This window comes from Lepidochelys olivacea, assembly GCF_965140295.1.
Source record: "Lepidochelys olivacea isolate rLepOli2 genome assembly, chromosome: 8".
NCBI classification, from domain to species: domain Eukaryota; kingdom Metazoa; phylum Chordata; order Testudines; family Cheloniidae; genus Lepidochelys; species Lepidochelys olivacea.
The window spans coordinates 424,796-446,309 of NC_140418.1; positions in this window are offsets into that span (position 1 = coordinate 424,796).

Consider the following 21,514-nt stretch of genomic DNA (forward strand, 5'->3'; position numbering starts at 1 on the left):
TAGAATATGTTCAGTATTATTTTCTATCCAATTTTATCCATCCTAAAAACTCGTTTATTGTCCCACCACCATCACTGCACACTAAGGGTATGTCTACACTACGGAATAAGGTCGAATTTATAGAAGTCGGTATTTTAGAAATCGGTTTTATATATTCGAGTGTGTGTGTCCCCACAGAAAATGCTCTAAGTGCATTAAGTGCATTAACTCGGCGGAGTGCTTCCACAGTACCAAGGCTAGAGTCGACTTCCGGAGCATTGCACTGTGGATAGCTATCCCACAGTTCCCACAGTCTCCGCTGCCCATTGGAATTCTGGGTTGAGATCCCAATGCCTGATGGGGCTAAAACATTGTCGCGGGTGGTTCTGGGTACATATCGTCAGGCCCCCGTTCCCTCCCTCCCTCCGTGAAAGCAAGGGCAGACAATCGTTTCGCGCCTTTTTTCCTGAGTTACCTGTGCAGACGCCATACCACAGCAAGCATGGAGCCCGCTCAGGTAACCGTCACCCTATGTCTCCTGGGTGCTGGCAGACGTGGTACAGCATTGCTACACAGTAGCAGCAGCCCCTTGCCTTGTGGCAGCAGACGGTACAGTACGACTGGTAGCCATCATCGTCATGTCCGAGGTGCTCCTGGCCATGTCGGCTGGGAGCGCCTGGGCAGACATGGGCGCAGGGACTAAATTTGGAGTGACTTGACCAGGTCATTCTCTTTAGTCCTGCAGTCAGTCCTATTGAACCGTCTTATGGTGAGCAAGCAGGCGATACGGATTGCTAGCAGTCGTACTGTACCATCTTCTGCTGGGCAGGCAAGAGATGAGGATGGCAAGCAGTCGTACTGTACCATCTTCTGCCGAGCAGCCATGAGATGTGGATGGCATGCAGTCCTTCTGCACCGTCTGCTGCCAGCCAAAGATGTAAAAGATAGATGGAGTGGATCAAAACAAGAAATAGACCAGATTTGTTTTGTACTCATTTGCCTCTTCCCCTGTCTAGGGGACTCATTCCTCTAGGTCACACTGCAGTCACTCACAGAGAAGGTGCAGCGAGGTAAATCTAGCCATGTATCAATCAGAGGCCAGGCTAACCTCCTTGTTCCAATAAGAACAATAACTTAGGTGCACCATTTCCTATTGGAACCCGCCGTGAAGTCCTGCCTGAAATACTCATTGATGTAAAGCCACCCCCTTTGTTGATTTTAGTTCCCTGAAGCCAACCCTGTAAGCCGTGTCGTCAGTCGCCCCTCCCTCCGTCAGAGCAACGGCAGACAATCATTCCACGCCTTTTTTCTGTGCGGACGCCATACCAAGGCAAGCATGGAGGCCGCTCAGCTCACTTTGGCAATTAGGAACACATTAAACACCACACGCATTATCCAGCAGTATATGCAGCACCAGAACCTGGCAAAGCGATGCTGGGCGAGGAGGCGACGTCAGCGCGGTCACGTGAGTGATCAGGACATGGACACAGATTTCTCTGAAAGCATGGGCCCTGCCAATGCATGCATCATGGTGCTAATGGGGCAGGTTCATGCTGTGGAATGCCGATTCTGGGCTCAGGAAACAAGCACAGACTGGTGGGACCGCATAGTGTTGCAGGTCTGGGACGATTCCCAGTGGCTGCGAAACTTTCGCATGCGTAAGGGCACTTTCATGGAACTTTGTGACTTGCTTTCCCCTGCCCTGAGGCGCATGAATACCAAGATGAGAGCAGCCCTCACAGTTGAGAAGTGAGTGGCGATAGCTCTGTGGAAGCTTGAAATGCCAGACAGCTACCAGTCAGTTGGGAATCAATTTGGAGTGGGCAAATCTACTGTGGGGGCTGCTGTGATGCAAGTAGCCCACGCAATCAAAGATCTGCTGATATCAAGGGTAGTGACCCTGGGAAATGTGCAGGTCATAGTGGATGGCTTTGCTGCAATGGGATTCCCTAACTGTGGTGGGGCCATAGACGGAACCCATATCCCTATCTTGGCACCGGAGCACCAAGCCGGCGAGTACATAAACCGCAAGGGGTACTTTTCAATAGTGCTGCAAGCTCTGGTGGATCACAAGGGACGTTTCACCAACATCAACGTGGGATGGCCGGGAAAAGTACATGACGCTCGCATCTTCAGGAACTCTGGTCTGTTTCAAAAGCTGCAGGAAGGGACTTTATTCCCAGACCAGAAAATAACTGTTGGGGATGTTGAAATGCCTATATGTATCCTTGGGGACCCAGCCTACCCCTTAATGCCATGGCTCATGAAGCCGAACACAGGCTGCCTGGACAGTAGTCAGGAGCTGTTCAACTACAGGCTGAGCAAGTGCAGAATGGTGGTAGAATGTGCATTTGGACGTTTAAAGGCACGCTGGCGCAGTTTACTGACTCGCTTAGAACTCAGCGAAACCAATATTCCCACTGTTATTACTGCTTGCTGTGTGCTCCACAATATCTGTGAGAGTAAGGGGGAGACGTTTATGGCGGGGTGGGAGGTTGAGGCAAATCGCCTGGCTGCTGGTTACGCGCAGCCAGACACCAGGGCACTTAGAAGAGCACAGGAGGGCGCGGTACGCATCAGAGAAGCTTTGAAAACCAGTTTCATGACTGGCCAGGCTACGGTGTGAAAGTTCTGTTTGTTTCTCCTTGATGAAACCCCCCGCCCCTTGGTTCACTCTACTTCCCTGTAAGCTACCCACCCTCCCCCCCTCCCTTCAATCACCGCTTGCAGAGGCAATAAAGTCATTGTTGCTTCACATTCATGCATTCTTTATTCATTCATCACACAAATAGGGGGATGACTACCAAGGTAGCCCAGGAGGGGTGGTGGTGGAGGGAAGGAAAATACCACACAGCACTTTAAAAGTTTACAACTTTAAAATTTATTGAATGCCAGCCTTCTTTTTTTTGGGCAATCCTCTGTGGTGGAGTGGCTGGTTGGCCGGAGGCCCCCCCACCGAGTTCTTGGGCGCCTGGGTGTGGAGGCTATGGAACTTAGGGAGGAGGGCGGTTGGTTACACAGGGGCTGTAGTGGCAGTCTGTGCTCCAGCTGCCTTTGCTGCAGCTCAACCATACACTGGAGCATACTGGTTTGGTCCTCCAGCAGCCTCAGCATTGAATCCTGCCTCCTCTCATCACGCTGCCGCCACATTTGAGCTTCAGCCCTGTCTTCAGCCCACCACTTACTCTCTTCAGCCCGCCACTTATTCTCTTCAGCCCGCCACCTCTCCTCCCGGTCATTTTGTGCTTTCCTGCACTCTGACATTATTTGCCTCCACGCATTCGTCTGTGCTCTGTCAGTGTGGGAGGACAGCACGAGCTCGGAGAACATTTCATCGCGAGTGCGTTTTTTTTTCTTTCTAAGCTTCACTAGCCTCTGGGAAGGAGAAGATCATGTGATCATTGAAACACATGCAGCTGGTGGAGAAAAAAAAAAGGGACAGCGGTATTTAAAAAGACACATTTTATAAAACAGTGGCTACACTCTTTCAGGGTAAACCTTGCTGTTAACATTACATACATAGCACATGTGCTTTCGTTACAAGGTCGTATTTTGCCTCCCCCCACCACGTGGCTACCCCCTCAACCTTCCCCCCTCACTGTGGCTAACAGCGGGGAACATTTCTGTTTAGCCACAGGCAAACAGCCCAGCAGGAATGGGCTCCTCTGAGTGTCCCCTGAAGAAAAGCACTCTATTTCAACCAGGTGACCATGAATGATATCTCACTCTCCTGAGGATAACACAGTGAGATAAAGAACGGATGTTGTTTGAACGCCAGCAAACATACACTGCAAAGCTTTGTTGTACAATGATACCCGAGTACGTGTTACTGGCCTGGAGTGGTAAAGTGTCCTACCATGAAGGATGCAATAAGGCTGCCCTCCCCAGAAACCTTTTGCAAAGGCTTTGGGAGTACATCCAGGAGAACCGCGAATGCCAGGGCAAAGTAATCCTTTCATATGCTTGCTTTTAAACCATGTATAGTATTTAAAAGGTACACTCACCGGAGGTCCCTTCTCCGCCTGCTGGGTCCAGGAGGCAGCCTTGGGTGGGTTTGGGGGGTACTGGCTCCAGGTCCAGGGTGAGAAACTGTTCCTGGCTGTCGGGAAAACGGTTTCTCCGCTTGCTTGCTGTGAGCTATCTACAACCTCATCATCATCATCTTCTTCTTCGTCCCCAAAACCTGCTTCCGTATTGCCTCCATCTCCATTGAAGGAGTCAAACAACACGGCTGGGGTAGTGGTGGCTGAACCCCCTAAAATGGCATGCAGCTCATCATAGAAGCGGCATGTTTGGGGCTCTGACCCGGAGCGGCCGTTCGCCTCTCTGGTTTTCTGGTAGGCTTGCCTCAGCTCCTTCAGTTTCACGTGGCACTGCTTTGGGTCCCTGTTATGGCCTCTGTCCTTCATGCCCTGGGCGATTTTGACAAAGGTTTTGGCATTTCGAAAACTGGAACGGAGTTCTGATAGCATGGATTCCTCTCCCCAAACAGCGATCAGATCCTGTACCTCCCGTTCGGTCCATGCTGGAGCTCTTTTGCGATTCTGGGACTCCATCATGGTCACCTCTGCTGATGAGCTCTGCATGGTCACCTGCAGCTTGCCACGCTGGCCAAACAGGAAATTAGATTCAAAAGTTCGTGGTTCTTTTCCTGTCTACCTGGCCAGTGCATCTGAGTTGAGAGTGCTGTCCAGAGCGGTCACAATGGAGCACTCTGGGATAGCTCCCGGAGGCCAATACCGGCGAATTGTGTCCACAGTACCCCAAATTCGACCCGGCAAGGTCGATTTAAGCGCTAATCCACTTGTCAGGAGTGGAATAAGAAAATTGATTTTAAGAGCCCTTTAAGTCGAAATAAAGAGCTTCATCGTGTGGACGGGTGCAGGTTTACATCGATTTAATGCTGCTAAATTCGACCTAAAGTCCTAGTGTAGACCAGGGCTTAACAGAGGTTTTCATTGAGTTGAACACAGTGAAACTTGGGTCATTTTTCTGACAGGTTACCATTAATTTGGATCCTGGTAAGGCACATGAATAGTTCAGATTATTCCTTCCAATATACAATCCCTTACATTTGTCAACACTGAATTTAATTTGTAATCATATTGCCTACTCACCTAGCTTCATTAGGTCACTCTGCACTTCCTCAGTCTCAATTAACCTAAATAATTTTGTGCAACCTTTGCCAACCCATTAATCACCCCCTTTTCCAGCTCACTGATAAATCTACTAAACACCAGTCCTTGTATGGAACCTCCTTGGGGAACCTCACTGTTAATCTTTTGCCATGATGAAAACTGACCATTTACTAATCCTGTGTTTTCTGGTCAAGTCTTTTTCTATCAGTCCTTGCTGTTAGCTGCCCATTGCTGATTTCTGGAAAGGGCCACATCATGTGAGAGTCATGCCATGACCTAATGGAATATGTCATTACTGTTAATGAAGCATGCATACAGACTTTGGGTTACTAATAACTCCAGGACTGATTGTGCAGGAACCTCTTAAGAGTGATGGATCAAAAATTACATCAAGTCTGGTTGCTCTGCTTCAAGAGGAATTATTTAGTATATTCTAAGAAGTGTAATTAGGAATTAATGGGATGAAGATAAACAAAATGAGTAAGCTGATGATTATTAGAGAAAGATTTCTGAGCTCTATTCACCTGTGAAACATGTGGAAGCCCCACCATAGTTTGGGACTTTTCACTCCCACCTGCTCCCTCCTCCAAATATACACAAGGGCATATTTAGTAATGTAGAGAATCTAAAACCTCTCAGTTGAAACCCCTTCTCTAAAAGTATTGAATAGTGATGGCTTGTTTTCATTAGCTTATGGTTTTTTGTAAAGCATTGGGAAGAATGGCTTGTTCCACTGATACTTCAGGTGAATAACTCCTCTTCTTGAACTGGGGAATCTTTATCACCTATTCTGCTTGCAGAGTCCCAGGTCTCAGCCAAGACAGTGATCTTTATCAGAGAAGAAGTATTGTATCTAGAAGTTTCAGATACTCAAAGCACAAACCATGCAGAAAATCTTAGCTGAAGCTGCAAGACAGGCACTTCCAGCCACTACTGATGTTGGAAAATGAGATTTCCCTTCTTCCAACCAATCCTCATTAGTAACCTGCTATTAGTCTGCATGAAATGGAACTAGAATAATAAAACTGAAGGGTCATGTGAATGCCTTCATATTACGTTAGCAGTACATTATGCTGTAATTATTGATTGCATTTTAATTGTATCAGCCTTTGTAAAAGCATCAAAGGCACTGGGTGGAGGTTTAATGTTAGACGCTGAAGCAAACTGCTGTTGGAAAGTACTCAGAAGCTGCAGGAGGTTGAAAGAACAAATATCCAACATTGTCTTCAGCATCTTACTATCTGCACTGCACCAACACAGTGCTAGATACTTCAGTACTGTCTTCAACCTCTCAATTCAAAACTCCAAGCAGCTGAAAATAAGAAACATGCTCAGGGAATGCCTGGCAAAGCTCCGTGGCCTAGGAAAGACACTTATTTGAATTAAATCCTACAACAGAGCAACCCAATCCTGGCAGCAGGCAGAACACAGTCTCAGCCAAAGGGAAAAGCTTCCTTTGCAATTAAAGGGGATCAGGACAGTGAGAAGGAGGTCAAAAGCTGAAATGTCCTCTTGTTGTGTTCAGCTCAGATGGAGACAATTAATTAGTGCAATAAAAATCTGACACTCTGACCAGATGATTGATAGGACTATCAGTCAGCCCCGTGCACACTTTCTTATAAATTATTGATGGCGCTTACTCTACGGGGCTCTCGAGGAGACAGTTCCTCATGAGGTTGGAGACTACAGAAGGGGATGTGCTGCTCACTGAAAGATAAAGAAACTGAAGATCAAGACAGATGCATAAGAATATAGGAACAGCCATTCTGGGTCAGATCAATGGTCCATTTAGCCCAGTATCCTGTCTCTGACAGAGGCCAATTCCAGAGCTCCAGGGGAGTGTACAGAACAGGGCAGTTGGAGTGATCCACTCTGTCTTCCCCTCTTAGCAGTCAGAGGTTTGGGGTCACCCAAAGCCTTGGGTTGTGTCCCTGACCATTTTGGCTAATAGCCATTGATGGACCAATCCTCCATGAACTTATCTAGTTCTTTTCTGAACTCAGTTATACTTTTGCCCTTCAAAACATGCTGTCAAGGTTCCCGCCCCACTCTGAACTCTAGGGTACAGATGTGGGGACCTGCATGAAAGACCCCCTAAGCTTATTTCTACCAGCTTAGGTTAAAAACTTCCCCAAGGTATAAATCCTTCCTTGTCCTTGGATGGATACTGCTGTCACCACCAAGTGAGTTAGACAAAGATTCAGGAAAAGGACCACTTGGAGTTCCTGTTTCCCTAAAATATCCCCTCAAGCCCCTTCTCCCCCTTTCCTGGGGAGGCTTGAGAATAATCTACCAATCAAATAGGTAAACCAGGTGAGCACAGACCAGACCCTTGGTTTTTAGGACACTAAAAACCAGTCAGATTCTGAAAAAACAGAACTTTATTATAAAGAAAAAAACAGAAGAAACACCTCTGTAAAATCAGGATGGAAGGTCATTTTACAGGATAATAAGATTCAAAACACAGAGGATTCCCCTCTAGGCAAAACTTTAAAGTTACAAAAAACAGGGATAAACCTCCCTCTTAGCACAGGGAAAATTCACAAGCTAAAATAAAAGATACTCTAACATGTTTCCTTGCTCTTACTTACTATTTCTGTAAATTAGATGTACCATTCAGTAGGAGCTAGATTATTTGTTCACAGAATATCAGGGTTGGAAGGGACCTCAGGAGGTCACTGGTCCAACCCCCTGCTCAAAGCAGGACCAATCTCCAATGGCCCCCTCAAGGACTGAACTTACAACCCTGGGTTTAGCAGGCTAATGCTCAAACCACTGAGCTATCCCTCCTCCTCTTTGTCTCAGAGAGAACACACACAAAGAGACAAAGCAAAAACCTTCCCCCCCCACAGATTTGAAAGTATCTTCTCCCCTTATTGGTCCTTTTGGTCAGGTGCCAACCAGGTTATCTGAGCTTCTTTACCTTTTACAGGTAAAGGGATTCTGTACCTCTGGCCAAAAGGTATTTTATATTACTGCATACATAAAGGTTGTTACCCTTCGCTTTATATTTATGACACATGCCATGGGAATGAATTCCACAGGTTAATTGTGCATTGTGTGAAAAAGTATTTCCTTTTGTTTGTATTAAACCTGATGCCTATTAATTTCACAGGATGATCCCTGGTTTTTTGTATTGTGGTAAAGGGTAAATTACACTTCTCTATTCACTTTTTCCATACCACTCATGATTTTAGAGACCTCTATCATATCCCTCAAGTCGTCTCTTTTCTAAAATGAACAGCCCTAATCTTTTTAGTCTCTCCTCATTTGGAAGTCGTTCCATACCCCTGATCATCTTTGTTGCCCTTCTTTTCCAGTTCCACTATATCCCTATTTGAGATAGGACGACCAGAACTGGACAAAGTATTCAAGGTGTGGGGACACCATGGATTTAGAAACTGACATTTATGATATTTTCTCTTATTTTCTATCCCTTTCCTAGGAGTTTCCAACATTTTGTTAGCCTTTTTCAATGCTGCTGCACACTGACCTGAAGTTTTCAGAGGACTATCCACGATAACTCCAAGATCTTTCTTGAATGGTAACAGCTAATTTAGAACCCATCATTATATATGTACACTTGGGATTATTTTTTCCAACATGCATTACTTTGCACTCATCAATGTGGAATTTCATCTGTCATTTTGTTGCCCAGTCACCCCGTTTTGTGAGATCCCTTTGTAACTCTTCTCAGTCAGCTTTGGACTTAACTATCTTGAATAATTTTGTATCTGCAAACTTTGCCACTTCACTGTTCACACCCTTTTCCAGATAATTAAATTACATGATGAACAGCAGAGGCACCAGTACAGATCCTTAGAGGTCCCCATTGTTTCCCTCTCTCCATGGTGGAAAACTGACCATTTATTTCTATCTTTTGTTTCTTATCTTTTAACCAGTTACTGATCCATGAAAAGACTTCTCTTATCCTGTGACTGCTTACTCTGCTTAAGAACCTTTGATGAGGGACCTTGTTAAAGACTTTCTGAAAATCCAAGTACACTGTATCCACTGGATCAATCGTGTGCACAGGCTTGTGATACCCTCAAAGAATTCTAACAGATGGGTGAGGCATGATATCCCTTTAAAAAAGCTCTGTTAACTCTTCTCCAAAAACTCATGTTTATGTACGTGTCTGACAATTCTGTTCTTTACTATAGTTTCAACCAATTTGCCTGGTACTGAAGTTAGGCCAGGACCATCTCTGGAGCCTTTTTGAAAAATTGGCGTTACATTAGCTATCCTCCAGTCATTTGGTACAGAGCTTTGTTTCAGTGATAGGTTACATACCACAGTTAATAGTTCTGAAATTTCATATTTGAGTTCTTTCAGAACTCTTGGATGAATACCATCTGGTCCTGGTGATTTATCACTGTGTAATTTATCAATTTGTTCTAAAACATCTTCTACAGGAACAGCAGTTTGGGACACTATTTCAGAATTGTCACCCAAAAAGGATAGCTCTGATGTAGGCAGGGCTGGATTATGGTTATGAGGGACCTAAGGCTAATGGGAGGGAAGTGCCTAAGTATGAATTACATATTGCAAAAAAAATTATGAAGTCATCAAACATTTATCTACAGCAGGGTTGGGCAAACTACGGCCCGCGGGCTGGATCCGGCCCATCAGTGCTTTGGATCCAGCCTGTGGGATTGCCACCCCCATGGCGCCACGGGCCCTGCACAGCTCCTGGCAGCGGCTGGGACCATGTCCCTGTGGCCCCTGGGGAAGCGGGGGGGGGCGGCAGAGGGCTCCATACACTGCCCTCGTCTGCAGGCACCACCCCCCGCAGCTCCCATTGGCCAGGAATGGGGAACCACGGCCAATAGGAGCTTTGGGGGAGGTACCCGCAGGCAAGGGCGGCATCTGGAGCTCTCTGTCCCCTGCCCCCGCCCCTCAGGGGCTGTAGGGATGTGGTGCCAGCTGCTTCCAGGAGCGGTGCTGGGCCAGGGCAGGCAGGCAGTCTGCCTGAGCCCCGCTGCGTGCTGCTGCCACCCCGATGCCGCTCCAGGTAACCCCCTGCCACACCTGTCCTGTGCCCTGAGCACCCTGCACACCTCTGCATCCCAACCCCCTGCCCTGAGCCTCCAAGCCCCTGCCATGAGCCCCCTGCCAAACCCTGCACCCCAACCCCCTGCCCTGAGCCCCCTCCTGCACTCCGTACCCCTCCCTGCCCTGTGCCCTCTCCCACACTCCACACCCACTCCTGCACCCCAACCCTCTGCCCTTAGCCCTTCGTGTGCATGTGTAAATCAAGCAGACCTTGCTTATTTTTTTCCCTTAAAGTGCTCAGAGTTTAGGGGAGGAAAGTGAATGAGATTCTGCTTATACCAGGTGTGAAAAAACAGAAGGGACCAAAATCTATTCATGTTTAAAAATCTGTTCTCTCTGAAGTCAATAAGGCTACAGAGGTGTAACTGTCAGCAGGAATTGGCCTGTTTTCTCATTCCCTTCTCGAATCACACACATTCCATACTTACCCAACATTTTCCACTTGGGAAAAAAGTTAGTTTGAGTTGGGGCAGAAAAATGAGGACTAACTTCAGGTTTATTTAGCTTTAAGTTTTGGGAATGAAACCCAAAAGAAGTCAAAATGTGAGGTACTTTTATGATGGATTGAACTGCTAGAGAACCAGCAAATGGACAGAATCTGCCTTTAGCCTATTCAGCCAGTCTTTCTATCATAGCCTGCTCATAAGTGGATTTAAAATCCTTGAGGGAGAGGGGAAGGAGAAACCTACAACATTGTGTGTTGAGCTTCCTCCCGTGCTTTTGCAACCCCTTGAAAGTACAAAGATGTGTTGGCCTGTGGAACTAGGCTGAGCATAAGGAAAGAACTTGGTTGCCTGTTGTGATGTTGTCTAATTAAAATATAACCATGCAAATCATTATTGCTACCACTGTTATATAATTGCAACGAATCTTATATAAAGTCCAATACATGGACAGAAAGGATTAAACAGCTTGCAGGCTGACTGACCCAAAGCCAACCTTTAAAGTCATGTTAGAAAGGTATGTGAATGGTAATTAGGGCCATTCATGGTAAATAAGCTGGAACTCTGAAGTGAAAATCTGTATTATCAGAGAATTAGAGGTGATACTAATTGTGTGCTAGAACACTGTATAAAAATGGCTTGGGGCCTGATCTTGTCATCTCAGACCTGCTTAAGCTTCATCGGCGAAGTCTGAGTAGCAAGATTGAAGTCCCAGTTCAGCTGAATATGAATTTGATATTGGCCATTGGACTATAACCTATGGACTAAATTCTAAAAGAACTCTTTGAAACTACAAAGCTCACCATCTCTGCTATGTATCTGAACCTCAAGAATTGAACTCATGTCTGTATGTATATTGATCTTTTAACCATACTCTCTTTTATTTTTTAATAAATTTTAGTTTAGTTAATAAGAATTTGCTATAAGCGTGTATTTGGGTAAGATCTGGAATATTCATTAACCTGGGAGATAATGTGTCCAGTCCTTTGGGATTGGTAGAACCTTTGCTTTTATATGAAGAAATAGGGTTTTCAGAAATCTTTGTCATATTTGACTTTGTCATATTGCCCCATTCTTTGCAGTTCACCCTAATTGAGTGACATCAGCTGGCCCCCCCAGGATCCCGGTCACACTTGTGCATCCCAGTACAGTAAAGTACATCGAAGAAAAAAATTGGATTTCTTTGATTTTTAGTACAATTCAATATAGTATTGAACATAGTGCATCATAAATCTGAGGTCCCTCGATGGAAGGTACTGTAAAAGTTAAGGTACTGGTATCCAGAATGGGATGTTTTGTTTTGTTTTTCCTACACATGTGTGGGAATTCATTCCTTATACATGGGAGGGGCAACAGTTCTGGCTGGAGCTGGGCAGAGTGTGTGCAGGTTTTGTGCAAGCTTCCCACTCTACCGCTCTGGTACTGCCTCTTCCCCCCACTACCCTGTGCCCTGCCCCCCCCCCCCCCAGGCACTCACCAGTTATCCAGAAATGGAACCCAGAACACATAGAAGATGACAGTGATGGGCACTAGGACCCAGCGTCCTGGAGCTGCCTGCCAGCCTCAGCAGAGGAGAGGGACAGAGGGAGCTTCTTCCCTCCCTGACAGCTAAGCAGAGCTCCGGAGAAATCGGCGGTGGGTGGAGCTGGGGGCGGGGGGGGGAGTAATGCCTGCTCAGACTACACCCACGGCTGGCACAGGTTCCCGTGGTAACCAGATTTTTAGTGTCTGGTCACCAGTGTGAACCGGATCCCTTGTAGTGTTGCAGCAGGCTGCCAGCTGGCTCCCGGCTGAGCTCCTTACAAGCTATAGGCAATTGCTTTGCTTTTCCTGCTGGCAGGAGCCCTCCAGAAATCCTCTTTCTTGGCCTGCCCTATTATACTTTTATATTTAGCCTGACTTCCACATTTTAAAAGATGCTTTTTTACCTCTAATGGCCTCCATAACACTGTTGTTTAGTCATGGGACATTCTTTTTGTCTTAAAAAGAAAAGGAGTACTTGTGGCACCTTAGAGACTAACCAATTTATTAGAGCATAAGCTTTCGTGAGCTACAGCTCACTTCATCAGATGCATATCGTGGAAACTGCAGCAGACTTTATATATACACAGAGAATATGAACCAATACCTCCTCCCACCCCACTCTCCTGCTGGTAATAAGCCAGCAGGAGAGTGGGGTGGGAGGAGGTATTGGTTCATATTCTCTGTGTATATATAAAGTCTGCTGCAGTTTCCACGATATGCATCTGATGAAGTGAGCTGTAGCTCACGAAAGCTTATGCTCTAATGAATTGGTTAGTCTCTAAGGTGCCACAAGTACTCCTTTTCTTTTTGCGAATACAGACTAACACGGCTGTTACTCTGAAACCTGTCTTTTTGTCTTCTTATTGTCTTTTTTGATTTGGGAATACATTTAGTCTGAGTCTCTATTATGGTATTTTTAAATAGTCCCCAGGCTGCTTATGTGCATTTAATGCTTATGAACAGCTCTTTTTTCTGTCTAACAAGCATCCTCATTCTTGTGTAGTTCCCTTTTTTAAAAGTTAAATGTCACTGTGGTGATTTTTTTTTTAGTATTATCTTCCCTTCAAGGATGTTAAATTTGATTACATCATAGCCACTGTTACCAAGCAGTTCAGCTATATTCACCCCTTGGACCAGATCCTGTACTCCATTTTGGACTAAATCAAGAATTGCCTCTCCCCTTGTGGGTCCCAGGACTAGCTGCCCCAAGAAGCAGCAATGTATGGTGTCTACAAGTTTTATCCCTGCATCATGCCCTGATGTGACACGTACCCAGTCAATATGAGGATAGTTGAAATCACCCATTATTATTGCGCTTTCTGCTTTTGCAGTCTCTCTAACCTCCCTTAATAGTTCACAATCAGTCACCATCCTGGTCAGGTGGCCAGTAGTATATTCCTACTCCTACACACCTCTTACTCAAGCATGGAATTTCTCTATATAAATATTGCATGGTACAATTTGTTTAATGTAATATTTTTACCTTATTTATGCTTTCTTTAAGATATAATGCCACTTCCCTCACAGCATGCCCCACTGTGTCATTCCGATATATTTATAGTGTGTGTTAGGCTTATGCTCAAATAAATTGGTTAGTCTCTAAGGTGCCACAAGAACTCCTTTTCTTTTTGCGAATACAGACTAACACGGCTGTTACTCTGAAACCTGTTAGGATATAGATATTCATGCCTGTCTGTAAAGGCCTATACTCTAAGAATTTAGGTGTATTCTTATCACTTGGCTAATTATAGAGGTATAAAAGAATCAAAATCACTATCTGCTGGTGTAAGGGCCTTCTCTTACTGTGACAGTCTGAGGCCCTGTTCTTAGGCTAAGGCCTTTGGCTAAGCAGCAGAGGCAGCCATAAGCTGGGAAGCGAACAGTCACATCCTCACATTCCAAACTAGTCACATTGAAATAAGGTGCTATTGGGCTGTTAGGCACTATCAGGACAGGATTGTATTCCTATCACCTCCAGAGAAAGGGAAGTGCCTAGAAAATGTAAAAGGAAACTTAGTTTGATAGCATCCTGTCTGGCAAGAACTCACTTATCAATAGCTGGGATGTGAAATCCTCACTTCTGTATTGTTTTGTCATTATAGTTCCCACTTTGCTGTTGTTTGTCTGTATAATCTCTGTCTGGTTCTGTGATTGTTCCTGTCTGCTGTATAATTAATTTTGCTGGGTGTAAACTAATTGAGGTGGTGGGATATAATTGGTTACATAATCATGTTACAATATGTTAGGATTGTTTAGTTAAATTTCAAGAAAATGATTGGTTAAGGTATAGCTAAGCAGAACTCAAGTTTTACTATATAATCTGTAGTCAATGAGGAAGGGTGTGGGTGGGCATGTGAGATGGGAACAGGGGTAAGAAAATTGGAATCATGTTTTGCTAAAGGGGGAGATGGGAACAGGGAATGGGGGTAAGAAAATTGGAATCATGTTTTGCTAAAGGGGGAGATGGGAACAGGGAATGGGGGTAAGAAAATTGGAATAATGTTTTGCTAAAGGGGGAAATGGGAACAGGGAATGGGAGTAAGGAAGTTGGAATCATGTTTGGCTAAGGGTAGGAATGGGAACAGGGACACAGGTGTAAGGCTCTGTGGTGTCAGAGCTGGGAAGGAGGATACTAAGGAAGGAAATTGGAATCATGCTTGCTGGAAGTTCACCCCAATAAACATCGAATTGTTTGCACCTTTGGACTTCGGGTATTGTTGCTCTCTGTTCATGCGAGAAGGACCAGGGAAGTAAGTGGGTGAAGGAATAAGCCCCCTAACAGTGTGGTATTACTGTGTTCCATTGATTATCTTCATTCAACCAAATGTCTGTAATGCCTATTATATCAATATTCTCATTTAATGCCAGACACTATAATTCACCCTCCTTAATATTTGGATTTCTAGAATTTGTATATAAGCAATTTTACATTTTGTCAATATTCAGTTGCTTGCCTTCAAGTATTATATTTAAATGGGACTCTATTTCATTTGACTGTTCCTTACTAGCTCCTACCTGTACTCTACTAACTTCTTTCCTATCTTCTTTACTAGGATATAGAGGTGCAGAGCCTCATGACAGAATGTCATGAGTGTGCCAAGGGCACACAGTGCCCTGAATGCCAGAGACCCACTCCCCTTTTCAGGAGGGTACCCTAACTGCAAAAGGTCACTCTCCCAGCTTGACTGTTTCTGTACCCCCTTTCTCAGCACAGTTACTAAAGGAATACAACTTTAAGGAAGGAAGTTGTCATCTTTTTAGCATGAGGCCTGGCAAAGTGACAATGTTTCTTCCTCTCTGCTCCCCGGAGCCAACTCTATGGAGTGAAATGAGAACTCAGACTCCAGAATGTCACATGGCCCCAGCCCAAAAAAAATACTGAAGTTACTGGAGTCTCTGCTGGTGCTCTGGATTTATAGGGCCCCTCAGGAGTCCTTGAAGGGTGTCTGACATCCCTATTAACCATCCCCTGTTCTATATGTCATGTAGATAGTTTTCCATCATGTGATGCCTAAGACTGTCATTTCTATCAGCCCCACAGGCTGCTCATTTGGGATTCAGAACAGTTACTGGAACCATTCCAGGAAGAGCAAAACTGACTCTATGACCCTGGCTTGGATTAAAGATGCTGAGTGCAGAACATAGTAATTGAATTAAGGGGGTCCACAGAGCCACACACTGAGGGGAGGGGACAGGGGGCTTCCCTCTGTAGCATGCATCAGTGAGAGGGGTGACACAGGAGATTTGTCTCAGGCGATGAAATCATGCAGATGTTGCCCCTCCCTAGGTTGGTCAGTAACACTGCTCCCCCTAAGGGACCCTCCTCAAAGATTCCATTACTGGCAGCATACAGCCCACTCTGCCAGTCCCATAAGCAGGCATCAGGGGCACATCTCACTGAAACACTAGTTGGGAGAGACTGCAGAGGAATGACAGCTCTATTTTAATATTACTGAGGAGAGCCCTCTCCCCCAGCACTGGGTCAGTGGCACCCTGTACACTGAGAAATAGGGACATGGAGAACTTGGCTCCTGGTGTGGGAGCTGCCTCCCTTCATTATAAATGTGAACAGATACAGAAAACCTCTGGAAAAGTACACAGCCATCAGCTGGCCACATGCCACAAGGGAGACAGACTAGCACAGAAGCACAATCTCACTGAAGGTTTCACTATGAAGGAAAAAAGTGTTTACCAGCAAGTAGAGCAGGGTCCTGGGCTTCAAGAACTCAGTTATATTTCAGGCTCTGCCATCCTGTGGCAAGTATAGAAGAGAAGATGACTCAGTTTCTCCCCTTTAAATCTGTCAGGGGTGCCTAGAGCTTTGTATAGATGCCTTTTTATTATTACTCTTGTAATTATTTTCATTAATACAAAAAAAAGGGGAGGGGGGAATAGTGGGATCTGTTAACTGTTTTGCTTCTTCATGATGTAGAGAGGGCTGCAAGGCTTGTGAAAGGATTGTTCTGTTTTGTTTACATCAGAAATCCAGGGCCTGAACAGACCGGAAGACTCTATGATGACTGAAGCTAGTGAAATAATGGCATCAGAAAGGCCAACAGAGGAAAACCTGCTACAACAGAGAGAAACCTAGTTGAAAGTAGAGGCAGTTTTAACCAGCCTGCTTAAAACTGTTTTTTGTTAAGATCCATTTAACTCCAATGTCTACCTCAACAATTTGGAGAAAGGATATTTTTGTTAAAGATTCAATGCCCTGGCCCTTTCAGTTAAGGTAAAGGAGATCACAATACAGTGGTCCAGCAAAACTAGGGGCACCAGAGTTGACATTCTAATATTTCTAAGGTAAAAAATAAACAGGAAAGAAAACATAAAAAACCTACCACATATTTTAGACCCCCTTTATCCATAACGGGGCAAAAAAGTAGTAAGCATTTTTTTAAAAAACAATCCTTTTCGGGTCACCTCTAAAGATGGACAGTTCCAAGTAGTATTAGTTAAACCAACCCTCTTGCTGAGAAGCTGAGATAGAAACCCAGTGCCCATCCGACAGAGCTGTTCAGAATGGGAGCCTGTTGGCCTCACAAAAATTCAGGCTAATTATCATCTGTCTCCTGAGCTGCAACCTGAACAGATCGCTAACTACTTTGTTTAAAATTAAACAGTTACATTGGAACCGTGCTAATCTCTACTGTAATGAATTCTGCAAGGTTCCCAGAGTAACATCATGCCCTTGCAGCTCTACTTCAAGGACACTTTTAGCCCAGAAGAGTCACCCCAGATTTCAAACAAAACTGTCTCCCAACAGAGCATTTAGGGATGGGCAGCTCCATACATTACAACAAACAGCTTTAAATTCTATTCTCCCTACTCCCCACATATCACCTGAGGAGATGCTCAGAATCAGGACAGAGGAGAACAGCAGTAGCTGAAAGAAGCTCATTTTGCTTCTGTGTTATATCTCTTCCCCCACGCTGTGTCTGTCTTGTCTATTTAGATGTAAACTCTCAGGACATGGATCCTCTACTACTCTGTGTTGTTTGTGCAGTGCCCAGCACAATGTGGCCTCACTCTAGTTTGACACTTTGGCACTATTGTAATAAACATGATTAATAATAAGAATAAATCTTGGTCACTATTTGAAAAGGCATAAGTGGTAGGGATAAACTGGAAATAAGTCTTGTTCAAACAAACCTGACCCTGATTCAAACTTTCCCCAGGAGAGACAATTACACCAGTTCTCATTTCCCAAAATTCCTGAATGTGTGTGGGAGCAACACTCTCCACGCTTCCTATGGAAGAGACATCACCGCCAAAAAATCCCTCTAAACCTTTGAGTAAAGGGTGAGGACACTATACAAGGACAGTATTTCAAGGAGCAAAGGCAATAACCGGCATCTTTGTGAGCAATTTCAATACGCTGTATGGAATGGAAATAGGAGAAAGAAGAGGCTTTTCTTGGTTCTTGCTTGTTATATCCCAAGCATTTTGGGTATCAGAAGTACACCGGATTTCCAAGAAGACACAGAACAGAAATTCTGCTGGCAGGTGAAGAGGAAAGTGCAAGCGTGAACCCCCACAAAAAACAATGCCACATCCAGGGAAAATTAAGGGAAGAATCCTTGGTACGTGTGTATTTCAAGCCCCAGACAGTCCTTTCCAAATTCTGGACTCTTCCCTCATTTGCACTCGTGCCCTCCATTAAAGTCAATGAGCTTGCACAGGAAAACTGAGAGCAGAATTTGTTCCCAACTTGTGTATACTCACAATGAAACTACTGTTTCCGGGGAAGAGGGGGGAGAAATGGTATGTGCCTATCATACTAAGGAAGGGAATTAGCTGAAGGTGTTGTACAGATAGTATACATCTGTTTTTCTATTCCAGGCTTTTCTCAATTAGGAAGAAAATGATAGCAGGTGTCAAAGAATGGGCTATTTTTATTTTGCCCACAGTGAGGTAGCTCTGGCACAGCCTCTTTTGGTGCACTAGAAAGGCTAGAAACAATTTCTGGAAACAATAGTCACTGCTTGATGTAAGAGGATGGATTAGATAAGACACTTCCAGCCCCTCCTTTCTCTCTCTCACTTTGCCATCAAAGCCCATTATGATGGAGCGAGAGAAATTATTTCACCAGACTGAGTTAGTCATGTTGCTTTTACCAGTTATGCTGTCATAGTATTTTAAACATAAAACCATTAATCAAAATGCTGATCAGTAGTGTGACCTAAAGAGCAATCAGTCAGCACAGGAAGGTCTCAAACACTAAGCCTGAACAGGGATTTCATTGTAAAGAGTATCTGCAGTTATCAAGAATATATACACTTAGCCCTGGTCTACACTAGGACTTTAGGTCGAATTTAGCAGCATTAAATCGATGTAAACCTGCACCCGTCCACACGATGAAGCCATTCATTTCGACTCAAAGAGCTCTTAACATCGATTTCCTTATTCCACTCCTGACAAGTGGATTAGCGCTTAAATCGGCCTTGCCGGGTCAAATTTGGGGTACTGTGGACACAATTCGCCGGTATTGGCTTCCGGGAGCTATCCCAGAGTGCTCCATTGTGACCGCTCTGGACAGCACTCTCAACTCAGATGCACTGACCAGGTAGACAGGAAAAGAACCACGAACTTTTGAATCTCATTTCCTGTTTGGCCAGCGTGGCAACCATGCAGAGCTTATCAGCAGAGGTGACCATGATGGAGTCCCAGAATCGCAAAAGAGCTCGAGCATGGACTGAACGGGAGGTACGGGATCTGATCGCTGTATGGGGAGAGGAATCCGTGCTATCAGAACTCCGTTCCAGTTTTTGAAATGCCAAAACCTTTGTCAAAATCTCCCAGGGCATGAAGGACAGAGGCCATAACAGGGACCCGAAGCAGTGCCACGTGAAACTGAAGGAGCTGAAGGCAAGCCTACCAGAAAACCAGAGAGGCGAACGGCCGCTCCGGGTCAGAGCCCCAAACATGCCGCTTCTATGATGAGCTGCATGCCATTTTAGGGGGTTCAGCCACCACTACCACAGCCGTGTTGTTTGACTCCTTCAATGGAGATGGAGGCAACACGGAAGCAGGTTTTGGGGACGAAGAAGATGATGAGGTTGTAGATAGCTCACAGCAAGCAAGCGGAGGAACCGGTTTTCCCGACAGCCAGGAACTGTTTCTCACCCTGGACCTGGAGCCAGTACCCCACAAACCCACCCAAGGCTGCCTCCTGGACTCGGCAGGTGGACAAGGGACCTCCGGTGAGTGTACCTTTTAAAATACTATACATGGTTTAAAAGCAAGCATTTTCACATTAATTAATTTGCCCTGGCATTCGCGGCTCTCCTGGATGTACTCCCAAAGCCTTTGCAAAAGGTTTCTGGGGAGGGCAGCCTTATTGCGTCCTCCATGGTAGGACACTTTACCACTCCAGGCCAGTAACACGTACTCGGGTATCATTGTACAACAAAGCATTGCAGTGTATGTTTGCTGGCATTCAAACAACATCCGTTCTTTATCTCTCTGTGTTATCCTCAGGAGAGTGAGATATCATTCATGGTCACCTGGTTGAAATAGAGTGCTTTTCTTCAGGGGACACTCAGAGGTGCCCATTCCTGCTGAGCTGTTTGTCTGTGGCTGAACAGAAATGTTCCCTGCTGTTAGCCACGGGGAGGGTGGAGGGTTGAGGGGGTAGCCACGCGGTGGGGGGAGGCAAAATGCGACCTTGTAACGAAAGCACATGTGCTATGTATGTACTGTTAACAGCAAGGTTTACCCTGAAAGAGTGTAGCCACTGTTTTATAAAATGTGTCTTTTTAAATTCCGCTGTCCCTTTATTTTCTCCACCAGTTGCATGTATTTCAATGATCACAGGATCTTCTCCTTCCCAGAAGCTAGTGAAGATTAGAAAAAAAAAACCACACTTGTGATGAAATGTTCTCTGAGCTCATGCTGTCCTCCCACACTGACAGAGCACAGACGAATGTGTGGAGGCAAATAATGTCAGAGTGTAGGAAAGCACAAAATGACTGGGAGGAGAGGTGGCGGGCTGAAGAGAGTAAGTGGCGGGCTGAAGACAGGGCTGAAGCTCAAATGTGGCGGCAGCGTGATGAGAGGAGGCAGGATTCAATGCTGAGGCTGCTGGAGGATCAAACCAGTATGCTCCAGTGTATGGCTGAGCTGCAGCAAAGGCAGCTGGAGCACAGACTGCCACTACAGCCCCTGTGTAACCAACCGCTGTCCTCCCCAAGTTCCATAGCCTCCACACCCAGACGCCCAAGAACGCGGTGGGGGGGCCTCCGGCCAACCAGCCACTCCACCACAGAGGATTGCCCAAAAAACAGAAGGCTGTCATTCAATAAATTTTAAAGTTGTAAACTTTTAAAGTGCTATGTGGCATTTTCCTTCCCTCCTCCACCACCCCTCCTGGGCTACCTTGGTAGTCATCCCCCTATTTGTGTGATGAATGAATAAAGAATGCATGAATGTGAAGCAACAATGACTTTATTGCCTCTGCAAGCGGTGATCGAAGGGAGGAGGGGAGGGTGGTTCGCTTACAGGGAAGTAGAGTGAACCAAGGGGTGGGGGGTTTCATCAAGGAGAAACAAACAGAACTTTCACACCGTAGCCTGGCCAGTCATGAAACTGGTTTTCAAAGCTTCTCTGATGCGTACCGCGCCCTCCTGTGCTCTTCTAAGTGCCCTGGTGTCTGGCTGCGCGTAACCAGCAGCCAGGCGATTTGCCTCAACCTCCCACCCGGCCATAAATGTCTCCCCCTTACTCTCAGATATTGTGGAGCACACAGCAAGCAGTAATAACAGTGGGAATATTGGTTTCGCTGAGGTCTAAGCGAGTCAGTAAACTGCGCCAGCGCGCCTTTAAACGTCCAAATGCACGTTCTACCACCATGCTGCACTTGCTCAGCCTGTAGTTGAA